The sequence below is a fragment of the Pelodiscus sinensis genome, chromosome 12 (genome assembly GCF_049634645.1).
Source record: "Pelodiscus sinensis isolate JC-2024 chromosome 12, ASM4963464v1, whole genome shotgun sequence".
NCBI classification, from domain to species: domain Eukaryota; kingdom Metazoa; phylum Chordata; order Testudines; family Trionychidae; genus Pelodiscus; species Pelodiscus sinensis.
The window spans coordinates 23285145-23298475 of NC_134722.1; the positions used below are offsets into that span (position 1 = coordinate 23285145).

Here is a 13331-nt window from a genome sequence, read left to right on the forward strand (position 1 = left end):
TAGAAAAACAAATGCAACGGTGTAAGTTTAATCATATTTAATTCACAATGTTTATTCATAATGACATGGATTAAATCTATTATTCATAACATACCTGTTTTATTGTTTGGCCCTGTGGATGCATTAATGCTTGCTGAAACACCCACTGGAATATGCTTCTCTTCCAGGGCACTGTAATCGTGTTTGACAGATGCTGCAGTGATGGGTGCCAAAACTAATTGTAGTTATTTTTCATTCTTTCTCTAGCAAATAACATACACAACGGGCCCCTTAATGATAAATAGTCTGAAAAACTTTGCTAACGCTTTTTAAATTCTTGGTTGAAGGAAACCTTCAATCTGGTGAGTGTGGATATGTTTGAATAATGGTGTGGTTCGTACGTGTGGGCACTAAGGGTGCAGAAGGGGAAGCGGCTGCACCATCCCTGGGCTCCTGGTTGCCTTCCCATGTGCTGAGGGCTCTGCTGCCAGCCTTATGCACCGGAATCAAGTATACTGCCCCTGCACCTGAGTTCCTGTCTGCCACTCCACGTGTCAGGGGGCTCTGGCTGTTGGCCTCTTGTTTGAGGTCCCGGCTTCAGCTGAAGCAGAGAGTGGACAGGGGTAAGAGGGCTGGATTTCAGCACTCTGACTTTTAAAAATGTTCCTGCACCACTAGTGCAGTTGCTAGAATGCTAGCCTCGGACACCAGAGACCTAGGTTTAGTTGTCTACTATGTGTTTCCAGTGTAACTTTGGGCACTACCTTTAGATTCTCTGTGCCTTAGCTTTCCATCCGTAACAGTGATAATAGTACAGTAAAACTCCGATAGTCCGGCATCCAATTGTTCGGCACTCCCGTTACTCCGGCATCAAAATGTCAAGCGCTCCTGTCCAGCTGATTAAAAAGCCTGCTGCTCAGCACACATGCTGGCTGTACCTGGACCATGCATAAGGTTGGGGAGGGGGAGAGTGGGATCGTGTTACAGTATGGAGAAGAGCGATTTGCTTCAGCTAAGGGTAAAGGAGAGGGGAGGAGATCGGGTTACAGCAAGGAGAAGGAGAAGTGAAGAGGAAGGAGAGGAGAGAGGGAGGAGAATCAGGTTACAGCACGGAGGAGAAATGAAGAGGAAAGGGCAGGGGAGAGGGACGGAGATTGTGTCCCGGCCAGCTATTAAGCCGTGCAGCTGTACCAGGACCTCCCGATACACCGGCATATCTGATAATCCGGCACCACCTAGGTCACAAAGGTGCCGGATTATCAGAAGTCTACTGTACTGCCCTGCTTCACAGGAGCTCAGACATTAGGGCAAAGAGCACCATATAAATATCTAAAATAACCCTTTTAAATATGATCAGTTAGATTTAGCCATTGTGCAAAGTGCATCATTAACAACACTAAAATGGAAGGCCTCAGTTTCTCTCCAATAAGGCTGTGTCCAGACTCAGGGGTTTTTTCGAAAAAAGTAGCCTTTTTTCGAAAAAACTTCACCTGCGTCTAGACTGCAGCCACGTTCTTTCGAAATTAAATCGAAAGAATGCGGCTTTTCTTTCGACGGCGGTAAACCTCATTCCACGAGGAAGAACGCCTTTTTCGACGGAGATCCGTCGAAAATAAGTGTGTGTGGACGGGGGGAGGCCTTTTTTTCGAAAATATTGGCCTCCAGGAAGAAGCCCTGGTGGACAATCTGGGGCATGGGTTGCATGTCTGTGGTTCCTGTCTGCAGCCATTTCTTAAAGGGACAGGCACCCTCACAGCCACTTGTTGCAGAGAAGGAGCCAGAGCACACGGCTACCTTGGTGCAGCATGTCCCAGCCCCAAGACCGTCCTGGCCCTTCCACAGAGCCTTCTGGGGACCCAGCCAAGGGCTCCAAACGCCGGGCACCATCCTGGTCTGGGCCAGAGCTCAAGACCCTTCTGGAGCTCTGGGGAGAGGAGGAGGCCTTACAAGCCCTCAAAAGCCGGCGGCGAAATGCCGACATTTATGGCCGCATGGCAGAAGCCCTGGCCCAGAAGGGCCACTACCCCCGCACCCAGGACCAGGTGCGCTCCAAAGTAAAAGAGCTGTGCCAGGGGTACGTCAAGGCCAGGGAGGAGAGCGCCCGTTCTGGGGCAGCCCCCTACTACTGCCTTTATTACACCGAGCTGGACCAGATCCTGGGTGGCAGTGGTGAAGCACGCACACCACGGCGTTTCGTCCAGTCAGGATTGGCAGACCCTGTGGTGGACGCTCCCGAGCAGGACCCAGAGCAGTCTGGAGACGGGGACATGGTGCCAGAGGAGGAGGACAGTGAGGAGACGGCGACCCTCACCCTGAAGCCAGTCACCCAGACCCCAGAGGCCTCCCAGGTGTCATCTGGCGCAGGAGAGGAAGCAGCAGGTGATTGCAGTGAGGTTGTGTAACACCCGGGGGGGGGGGGGGAGGTAGGTGGGTGCACAGTGGGTGATGCACAAGGGAAACCTGTCATGCTCAGGCTGATGCCCAGGTCACACACAGTGTTACCTTCAGAATGTCTGATTCCCCTGTCTCAAGGAGAGGGCATGCCCTTTTGGACAGGTGTTGCACACATGACTGATTGTGATAGAAATGTAGCCGTGTTACTCTGATCTGAGGAAGTGGGTCTGGCCCAGGAAAGCTCATCCCCTAATAAACCATCCTGTTAGTATTTTAAGTGCTACAGAGTCCAGTTTTTTAGGACTGATTGTGTCTTCTTGTTTTCCTCCACAGCCGGACCAGCCGTGCAAGAGGGCCGCAGCACCCCAGCCCCACCTCCATCTCCATCTCGGGGACATGGGAGCCGCAGACACAGGCGTGTCTATGCGGACATCCTCAGGCAGCACGTGGAGGCCGTGCAGGAGCTCAACTCCATCCTGAGAGAGAGGGCGGAGGCAGAGGATCGCTGGTGTGACCGGCTGATGGAGGAGCTGGTCCTGCAGCGCACGTCCCTGACTGCCACTCTCAGGGAGGTCTGCGGCTTGCCTGTTCCTGTGCCTGGTCCTGCTCCTCCAGCACCCCATGACCCCGCCCCACCAAACCCCACTTCCACAACAGCATCCCTTTCCCCCCTTGGACCTCCCTCTCCCCCAGCCCCCCCAGTTCCCCAGCCCCTCTCTCCCCCTGGCCCTCCTCTCCCCCAGGCCTCCACATCCCAAGAGCACCCCAGCCAGCCAACCGACAGGTGCACCACCCGATCCCGTGGCCATGGAGCACCCGGAACACGAGGCCCAGGCAGGAGAGGGAAATCAGGCAAGCACCGTGCAACCTGATCCCCTTCCCCCCTCCAGCTTTCAAGTCCCCTTCCCCCCTCCAGGTTTCAAGTCCCCTTCCCCCCTCCAGGTTTCAAGCACCCCCATCACCCCAGTTAAATCACAAAGAAAGGGTTCAACAATATGTTTATTGTACATAGTTTTGTCAACATCAAAAATGAAAAAAAGCTTTTTTATGTTTGCAACACATATACTATTTTTTGAGAGATATGTAAAAAAATTAAACAGAACATATTATTTTGCAACAAACCCTGGTGTTAATGATTTCTCCAAACAGGGTCAGGAGATGGGTTGTGGAGGGAAGCTTCTATTGGGCCAGGGCCCAGTCCCCAGGCAGAAGCCCCTCAGTAGAGTCAGTGGCCTCCACTTGAGAATTGCTCCAGTAGGGCCTCCCGTATGCCAACAGCAGACCGGTGAGCCTGGCGGATGGCAGCTGTCCGGGGCTGGGCAAAGTGCCTCTCCTGGCCATCAGCACCTCTACCCCACCTTGGTAGGAAGGCCTCCCCTTTCCTCTCCACCAGGTTATGGAGAACGCAACACGCAGCCACCACCTCAGGGATGTTGCTCTCCCCCATGTCTAGGCGTGTGAGCAAGCACCGGAATCTGCCTTTTAAACGTCCGAATGCACATTCCACCTGGTTGTGAGCCTGGTTAAGGTGAGCATTAAACTGCTCCTTGCTCGCATCCAGGTGGCCGGTGTAGGGCTTCATCAGCCACGGCATCAGGGGGTAGGCTGCATCAGCCACTATGCACACCGGCATGTGCACATCCCCAACCGCAAACTCGTGATGCGGGAAAAATGTTCCTGCCTGAAGCCTCCGGTAGAGGTACGAGTTCCTGAAGATGCGGGCATCATGTGCCCGTTCTGACCACCCAACACAAATGTCCGAAAACTGGCCACGATGGTTGACCAGGGCCTGGAGGACCATAGAAAAGTAGCCCTTTCTGTTAATGAATTGGGCTGCTTGATGGGGCGGTGCACGGATTGGAATGTGTGTCCCATCGAGCACTCCTCCACAGTTCGGGAAGCCAAGGGCAGCAAAGCCGGCCATGACGCTGTCCAGATCTTGTAGACAGATGAGCCTGTTGAGCAGCTCCGAATTGATGGCCCTCACCACCTGCAGAACGAGACAGACAACAAAATGTTAGAAGGGGTGCCTTATCTCTTAGGAGGAGAACCCACCACCCACCTTCCCTCTCAAACACCCTGGGAATCCCCTCCTCAGAACCCCCCCCCCAACAATTCAGGGTGAGTGGAGGAGCTCCCTCCCACTCCCACTCCACTTGGCCCTTCCTGACAGTCTCCCTTCCCCCCACCCCAAACTGTGACTGTCCCCAGACAATGACTTACCTCCATCAGGATGGATCCAACGGTAGACCTGCCCACTCCAAATTGGTGTCCCATGGAGCGGTAGCTGTCGGGGGTTGCCAGCTTCCAGAGGGCAATGGCGACCCTCTTTTCCAGGGGGATAGCGGGCCGCAGGTGGGTGTCTTGCCGTTGCAGAGCAGGGGCGAGCCAGGTACACAGCTCCTGGAAAGTGGTCTTTCGCATCCTGAAGTTGCGTAGCCACTCTTGGTCATCCCAGATCTCCATCACGAGCCGGTCCCACCAGTCAGAGCTGGTTTCAAGCCTCCAAACACGCCTGTCCACAAAGAAGTTTGGAGGCAAGGGCAGTGCGGCTGCTTGACGGAGGAGCCCTTCGTACCTCTGGTCTGGGTCCAGCTGGGGAAGTAGCCTCATGACTGTGTCATGCAGATGCAGCAACAGTTGCAGTATGATGGTGTGGGGCCATCGCCTGCCCAGGGGCAGCTCTGGCTCCATGCCACAAAAATGGGTCTCAAACAGAAAAACCTCCACAGAAAAAAGCTGCTGGGGTGTCCCAGGAAGCTGAGCACTCCAAACCAGCACTGCAATGCCTTGCTTACCTCCTAGAGGGACAGCAAAGGCAGCTGCAGGAGCAGAGCAACGGGTGTTCAGGAGTGTCCCTTTCACCACGCGGCGTCTCTGCAAAGGGCAGGCAGGCAGCAGCACCCGGAAGGAAATGCTGCCCCATGCCCTGGCAGAAGCGGTTCCGAGTGGCTTTGAATTTCGAAAGAGCGTCCAGCAGTCAGGACGCTCTTTTTCGAAAAAGCGGATCGATTTTCCGATCCGCGTATTGTAGTCTAGACGCGCTCTTTCGAAAGAGGCTCTTTCGAAAGATACTTTCGAAAGAGCCTCTTTCGAAAGAGGCTTGCAGTCTAGACATAGCCTAAGAGAGCAGAAGAGAGAACTAAAATTAGCTCATACTACCTGATGACATGACATTCCTCTGTAGCATAGTACTGGTATGTCAATTAACATAGTATATATATATACCTATCTACTTGGATTTCTGTGTATGTGAGGTTCAGTGCTATATTCCCAATAATAGCTTGCTAATGTGCCTAAACATCATTCTTGACTGAGCATTTGCATTATAGGCAGGGTTGGTAGCACCACCTGTTATAAAGGTTGTTCAGCATTTCCCATTATTATAAGACTCTGTTGTCAGTTGCTTATTTGCCACATGAATTTTAATGGGGTACGTGTGTGCGCACACGTGTGTGTGTGTGCTGCTAAGCTAGGATAAATTCTATTTTATAGTCTCTTTACTATTGATAGTTTCCTCACCTTGAAAAACTTTGTAATCTGACCATCACATGTTTTAGATACTAAATCTCCCTTTCACTGAAACAAATACTGGTTATAGCAATAAAAAAAATCTGAGAAAACAAAGGAATAAAATAGGACTCGTGTCAATATATTTTTAAAGATGATTTCAGGAGAATTCATTTTAAAAAATTCAGAAATCTACTGGTACTTGCTTAACTGATAAATTAACTCTCAACAATGATAACATACTTTGGTAATAGTTCATAATTTACTTAGAGACATGATTTGTTATTTAAAAATGCATGCTAGGACCATTAATATATACTTTTTCATTTCATGTTCAGGCCTGCTTGATTTTGCTGCCTGTCAGTCTCAAGAAATGGATGCCACACAGGGATGTCCTTAATAAAATGAATATATCTCCATGTCTTTTAATTTGATATTATTTATATTAAAATCCATCCTGTCATTCAGTTTCTATAATTTTCTTTCTTACTTTTAGCTTTTGATTTATTTTAAGTGCTTTAACTTTTACTTTAAAAGCTAGTTAGGAGTAAGAAACAGAGAGACATGACAGACTGACATCTTTTTATCTAGAACAAGCAAGGTAAGGTATATTAGAAGAGAATATGGGTTGTCCACATCTTGATCCCATCAAAGTTATCTCTTTGGAAGGCTTATGCTTTATGAATGAGCAAAATACTGTGCTTAAGAGCAAAGTCCATCATATGTGACATGAGTTTCCAGAACTGACAGTGAAGTAATGTTTGTGCATGATTGTTCTACTTTTTATAAAAGTAGATGTTCAGATTAACAGTAACTTTCATCTCGGTTGTACTATTAAAATGGGAACACGGATTTCTCTTGTTTAATGTGGGGATTTAATGAGTTTTATCTTACTCCGCTTTGAAGTCAATAGAAAATTTGCATTCAAAAGTGTTGGGCTTTTATAAAAGTTCAGTATTATATTTGTAGAATAAAAGATTAAGCCGTTACATAAAAATAAACAAGAACATAGAATGAACAATTAATGGAACTTTAAATTTTCAAAGCTTCTGTGTAACTGGGGCAGGTATATGTCTGATAAACTTCAAAAAGTAAAAAACTAATATCAACTTGAACACTTCATTAGCTGATAGATTACACTTTTTGATGCAGGTTGGCATGTAATAGCAATATTGACCTGAAGGATTGCAAGGCTTTTAATGCTCCCATAATCTTCTTTTTTTAAATAAATTGAAGTGACCTAAAAATGCCAAGAGCAACCTAACTTCTCACTCATTATTGTTTAATCATAATAATACAATACCTCTTCTCTCAGTAAAATCAAGGAATGTAGAGTATCTGTCCATAATCGTGGAGACATGCTCACTCAAGTATATAGTCTATATTGTCAGTTTTTTTATCAGAATCACTGGCACTGTCAGTTTTATCAATTATATTGATGCAGAGAAGCCTACATTTTTAATGAATATGAGTATTTTTGTTTTCAAGACAAATCTTACCAAAGTAGCCATTGCATTTTTGAGAGAGATGATAAAGTTAGACAGTACTAATGAAATCAGAAGTCTGAAAATATGTTGAATTTCACAGATTGACAGCATCTTTTATGATTTGACATGTGAAAGGAGACAGGTTTAGAGGCAAACCCCAGCTTATAGAATCTAAAATCACAACTTAGCCTATTTCATCACAGCTGATTTCCAGGTTTGGTTTGTTCTGTGTCACATTTAGAATGTATAGTTTAGGGGGAATTTAAAAATATTTATATAAAACCCACTCTTTTTTCTTTGTCTAAATAATACACATACAGTGGGAGTTTGCATTTATAAAGGCTGCATCAAATATATTATTATTTATAATTATTTTGAGTTGTTTCTATTTTCCCAATACACTTAAAATAACAATGTATTATCAGAGTAGTTCTCTGAAGGTTAGAAATTCTCAGCATGCTTCTTAATTTTTAAATATTATTTACATTTCACATAATGCAATACATGTTCTTCAGTGTCCAAAAATGTACTTTTCATGCATTTTTTGTAGATGGTCATTTCAGATGTACAACACATTTATAAACTTAAAAAAACAACAAATAGTCTGGTAGCACTTTTAAGACTAACAAAACATGAAGGCTGTGTCTACATTGGCCCCTATTCCGTAATAGGGGTGCAAATGTAGCACTTTGGAATAGGCAAATCCGCGGGGGATTTAAATATCCCCCGCAGCATTTGCATTAACATGGCTGCCGCTTTTTTCCGGCTTGTAGATAAGCCAGAGAAAAGCGCCAGTCTGGACGCGATCCTCCGGAAAATAAGCTCTTTTCCGGAGGATCTCTTATTCCTACTTGAATAAGAGAAAGTACCACAAATCCTTCAACATCAGGAGTGAAAATTAAATTCTTGTTAAATATTTCACTTTTTTGTAACATCTCACAATAAACCTCAGGAAATACACTCTATGTAATTATCCCCTCAGAACTACATAGATGAATTTGGAGATTTGGAATAAGTTATGTGGCTAAGATGCTGACAGTAGACTCTTTGCTTCATTGGCCATTTCACTGCCATGCGTCAAAAAAACACTTATTGCTGACTCCATGTCTTGTGTTAGTATACAAGTGATCATCCAAAAGAGGCGGACGTTTTTCCTCAAAATGGGCAGATTTAGGAAAATGCATAAATCCGTCCTATGCTACCTGTGAAATAGTGGATCTGGAGTCAAATCACTGAGCAGCAGATACTTCTGACCAACTAGAATAATTTGTATTCTCAAACTTCCTCAGATGGGTAGCTCAGGGAGCTTTCTAACCATGTGTTTTATGTCTAAATAAAGATCCAAATGTGAAGTCTAGTACTTAGGGACATCATGTAGATAAATTGTGAGACTGCTGGGAGCATTTTACATATATACAACATATATTCTTTTCCTGTGTGATTGGTAATCACCATTACTATGATATATCTGTGCTATGTTCAGGGTGTGTGTTTATATGTGTATCTTATAAAAAAGTTTTTCCTGTGGGACAACAGCCCCTTCCCCCTCAGCCACCCAGCCTCCTTCCTCTCTCCTCACTGCTGCTAACCTCATAATGGGTTCGGCAGCCTACGGTGAGATCTAAATATGGCTTTGACTCCTCCACAGCAGCACTCACCTTCCTTGCACCTTGAAGGTAAGCTGCTGCTGGACTTGTGGGGGAAGGACGGCGGGGGCAGACAGGGCCGCATGGCGAGTGGGTGGGAAGCAGTGAGGTTCGTGGGGGTTGGGGCTGGGACTGGGGTACACCCTGGCCCCCTGAGCTACCTCATGTTTAAAAACAGCTGCTCCGATGTGCTGGTGGTGAGTGAGGAGCAGGGAGGGAGAAGGGGCTGGTAAGGGGCCTGGCTGGCGTGGCCACAATCTGGCCCTCCCTGGAGAGCCTGACAGGGAGGTAAGGGAGTGCAGCCCCCTAGTCTATATGTATATATACTCCCAAAACTTGCTAAGCAGCAGTTACTTCAAATGACGAAAATGGTAGATACCAATAACTTTTAAGTAAAATGTAGCATGGACAATGTATACAATATATGCTGCTGAAAAACTGACTTTATTTACCAGAAGTGTAGGACTGAAAACCAGAAGTGCAGGACTGATAAGCAGATCCAGGAAGGTCAGAGATCCTACTTTGACAAAAATTCTTCTGCCATTAAAAGTGTTCCCGCAGTGCTTCCCAGAAAAGTATTTTATTTTATTTTATTTTATTTTATTTTATTTTATTTTATTTTATTTTATAATTAAATAGAATTTTTCTTCCAAAGATGAGAATCTGATTCTGCATGTTATATATTTTCAGAGAACACAAATTCGTCCCAGGTAGTTCATTGCATGATTAAACATAGCATGAACTCAAATAGATATGAAAGGGTATAAAATCACTTTGTGTGGTTATTGGAGTTTTGAGCTGCAGGCCGAGGCATGAGAAAAAGAGTGATTATAGGAGTCTGTGATGGGTTTTCTGCACTGGATCAAGGAAGTTAATGATCTATTTTGGAGATTGGGATTGAACTTCAATACTGCAATTTTTTCCAGAAATACCAAGTTTAGAGGGAGGGCACTCCAGCGGGAGGGAATGAAAGGAGAAAGTAGGCATCCTTACGACTATTGCTCTAGGAGGGTTTTTGCATCTGAGGCAGTGTAAAACTCAAGGGTAGACCAAGCTATCCTGAACTAGGAGCCCTAGGAGTGGCCTCATCTAAGAAGAAATCTTGGATTTGATTTTTTCACTGTATTGTTCATTTATTAATAAAATTAATCTCCCAGAAAAAGGTGACTTCTGATCTTTCATGGGGGCTTATGAACACTGTTCATGTGCAGGTAGGAAAATCATCTTCTTACAGCATCTATTTTTGCATAATAGAAATAGAGGAAAATATTTATAAAATGAAGACAAAGCTTTATTTCGTGTGGTCAAATAAAATATTTTAGAACAATTATGTCATTTTGACTAGGAAGTGTTAAAATAACGTTGCTTTTTTAAAAAAAAATATTTATTTATTCAGGTTCCACGGTAATGTTGTTACCAATACACCTCTGTGCAATGATGTTACTCCTTGATTTTTGTTTGTTTGTTTTAACGTACAGAATTTGTCTCAAATTAGGTGCTCTGTTTTCTGCTTTGGTTCTTCCCCTTCATATGATTTTTTTTCTTATACCGTAGAAATTAGAGAAATGAATAATCTAGATTTGTTTAAACTATTTAATTTAAACTTTTTTCATTTATTCAATTGTTGGGAATGGATGTGGATACAACAATATTAGATGTTTGCAAATCTTCTAGCTTGGAATTTTGTATGCTACAACTATGTAAGAAATCTTTAATATTGAGAAAAAATTTATTCTGTCAATATTTTATAGAATGGTTTGAAAATTATTTTGGGTGGAATTCAACCACATTCAGATTGCTAGCAGAAGACATCTTGAGTGGGACGAATTTCACTCTTTGAGCAGATTACGTGTGTGTGTGTTAAGGATATTAAATAGTGACTAGATGACTAATCGAATAGTCACTGGGCTCTACATGGTGTTTCAAAGTGGCAGCACCGTATGGAGCCTGTCAGCGGGGGATTCCCCAGCTGATCCTGGGCTCCATGTGGCCCTGCTGCTTTGAAATGCTGCATGCAGCCTGTGGACACACCAGCTTGTCCTGGGCTGCACATGGTGTTTCAAAGCAGCAGTGCCACTTGGAGGCCGGGGTCTGACCCCAGACTTCAAGCAGCGCTGCCGCTTTCAAGTGCCCACTCCTTTCCTTCTCCCTGATGCCTCTTTCTGATAGAGGCAGCAAGGGATGAGGGAAGTGGCTAGTCAACTAGCATATCGATTATCCAATAAGCATTTGCTTATCGGATAGTCAACTAATCCTTCACATCCATAGTCTGTGTGTAACTATTGCAAGGTTCCAATCCAGTAAACACGTGTATTTCAATTAAAGCTATTTGCATGATCAGACATGAATAAACTAAATGCATTACTAAACATGTGAACAGATTGCCTTAAGTTGATGATTTTTATGTATTATTTCCTGTGCAAACTAGAAGAAATATTGCACATGTAAACTGGTTGCTTCTCTCTTGCTCTCTCTCTGTCTCTTACAAACTGTGATGTCACAGTTCCATGCATGTGTGCTGTGCAGGGTGGGGTCTCACTGGTATACACCTCCCCCCCCCCCATTGAAAGTAGCAATTCACTTGAAATTTCTTTTTAACATCTTTAAGTAGGGGTCAGTTTTGTAAATGATGTATTCTCAAGCACTGGGTAAGAAAATAAATCACTGTTTGATACAGGCTGGGGACTGACTGACTAAGTAGCAGTTCAGCAGAAAAGGACCTGGGGATTACAGTGGATGAGAAGCTGAATATGAACCAACAGTGTGCCCTTGTAGCCTAAAAGGCTAATGGCATATTAGGGTGTGTTAGGAGGAGCATTGCCAGCAGATCTAGAGAAGTTATTCCCCTTTATTCAGCTCTAGTGAGGCCACATCTGGAGTATTGTATTCAATTCTGCCTCCCCCCCAACACAGAAAGAATGTGGATGCATTGGAGAGTGTCCAACAGAGGGCAACCAAAATGATTAGGGGGCTGGAGCACATGACCCACGAGGAGATGCTGAGGGATTTGGGCTTATTTAGTCTGCAGAAGAGAAGAGTGAGGGGGCATTTGATAGCAGCCTTCAACTTCTTGAAGGGAGGTTCCAAAGAGGTTGGAGAGAGGCTGTTCTCAGTAGTGACAGATGGCAGAACAAGAGCAATGGTCTCAAGTTACAGTGGGGGAGGTCCAGGTTGGCTATTAGGAAAAGCTATTTCAATAGGAGGGTGGTGAAGAACTGGGATGGGTTACCTAGGGAGGTGGTGGAATCTCCATCCCTAGAGGTTTTTAAGTCTCTGCTTCACCAATTCCTGGCTGGGATGATTTAGTTGAGGTTGGTCCTGCTTTGGGCAAGAGTCTGGACTTGATGACCTCTTGACCTCTCTTCCAGCCCTAGGATTCTATGATTCCGTTTTGTCTTAAGTCAGATAAAGGCCTATCCAGAGTGGAAAGGTGGGAGGGGAGGGAGCTGTCCTGCAGCCGAGGGTCACAAAAGGGCCCAGAGCCTCTGACCTTAAAGCACTGCTGGACCACCGCACTCTGGGCATCCTGGAGAATGGGAGGCACACCGTGGTCTGGGCAGTGCCAAGGGCTGCCTGCTCTAACCCTGCCCCTTCCACCTCAGGCCCCGCCTGTTCAAGGGGCATGGAGCAGGGCCCCTTCATCTTGCCCAGGGTCCCAGTGTGGCTTACAGAATAAGTTGTGATGAAAACAATAAAGATCCATGTGAAAAGCTGGAAGTTAAAATTAAGATATTGAGGCATTTGTCTTGTATTTTTAAGACATATCCAAGTTAAGATAATTACAATGAACAAAATTTAACTAGTTATAAAGAGTCACTGTACTCACTAAAATACATGTACAGACATGCTTTTTCAGTCCGTACGTGCAAATATACTTGGAAATTTCTTAAATGTACTGTCTTGCTATACGTACATGCCTTACACATTATTGTCCATGTCAGTCTTTTCATCACTTTCACTAGCCTCTAGCAAGTCCTTGTCTGATTATGCTTCACTGGATATTTTGAAATTGCTTCTGCAATGTCAGGTCATATTTGTAGGTCTCAGTGCTGAAAAGTGCAGTTCTATACAGTATCTGCTACTGTTCTTGCTGCAATGGGTGATGCATGTGTAAGCCACACACCTCCTGGTGTTCTGTTCCATCTAGTGGCATTTAGATCACTTAGGTCATGTCTACACAGCAGGGCAAAAGTTGAATTAAGCTAGGCAACTTCAGCTACATCAATTGCATAGCTGAAGCCAAAATAGGTTAATTTAGCTTTTGGCACGGTGTACACAGCAGGGAGTCAAAGGAAGAACACTCTTCCTTTGACTT

At 45.0% G+C, this 13331-nt stretch overlaps 1 protein-coding gene across 1 annotated transcript in view; it reads left to right on the forward strand.

The window, feature by feature from the left end:
• The window catches only part of LOC102450325 (neural-cadherin-like), a 108601-nt gene that overhangs the window by 10475 nt on the left and 84795 nt on the right, over nt 1-13331 (forward strand). The window lies entirely within an intron of this gene.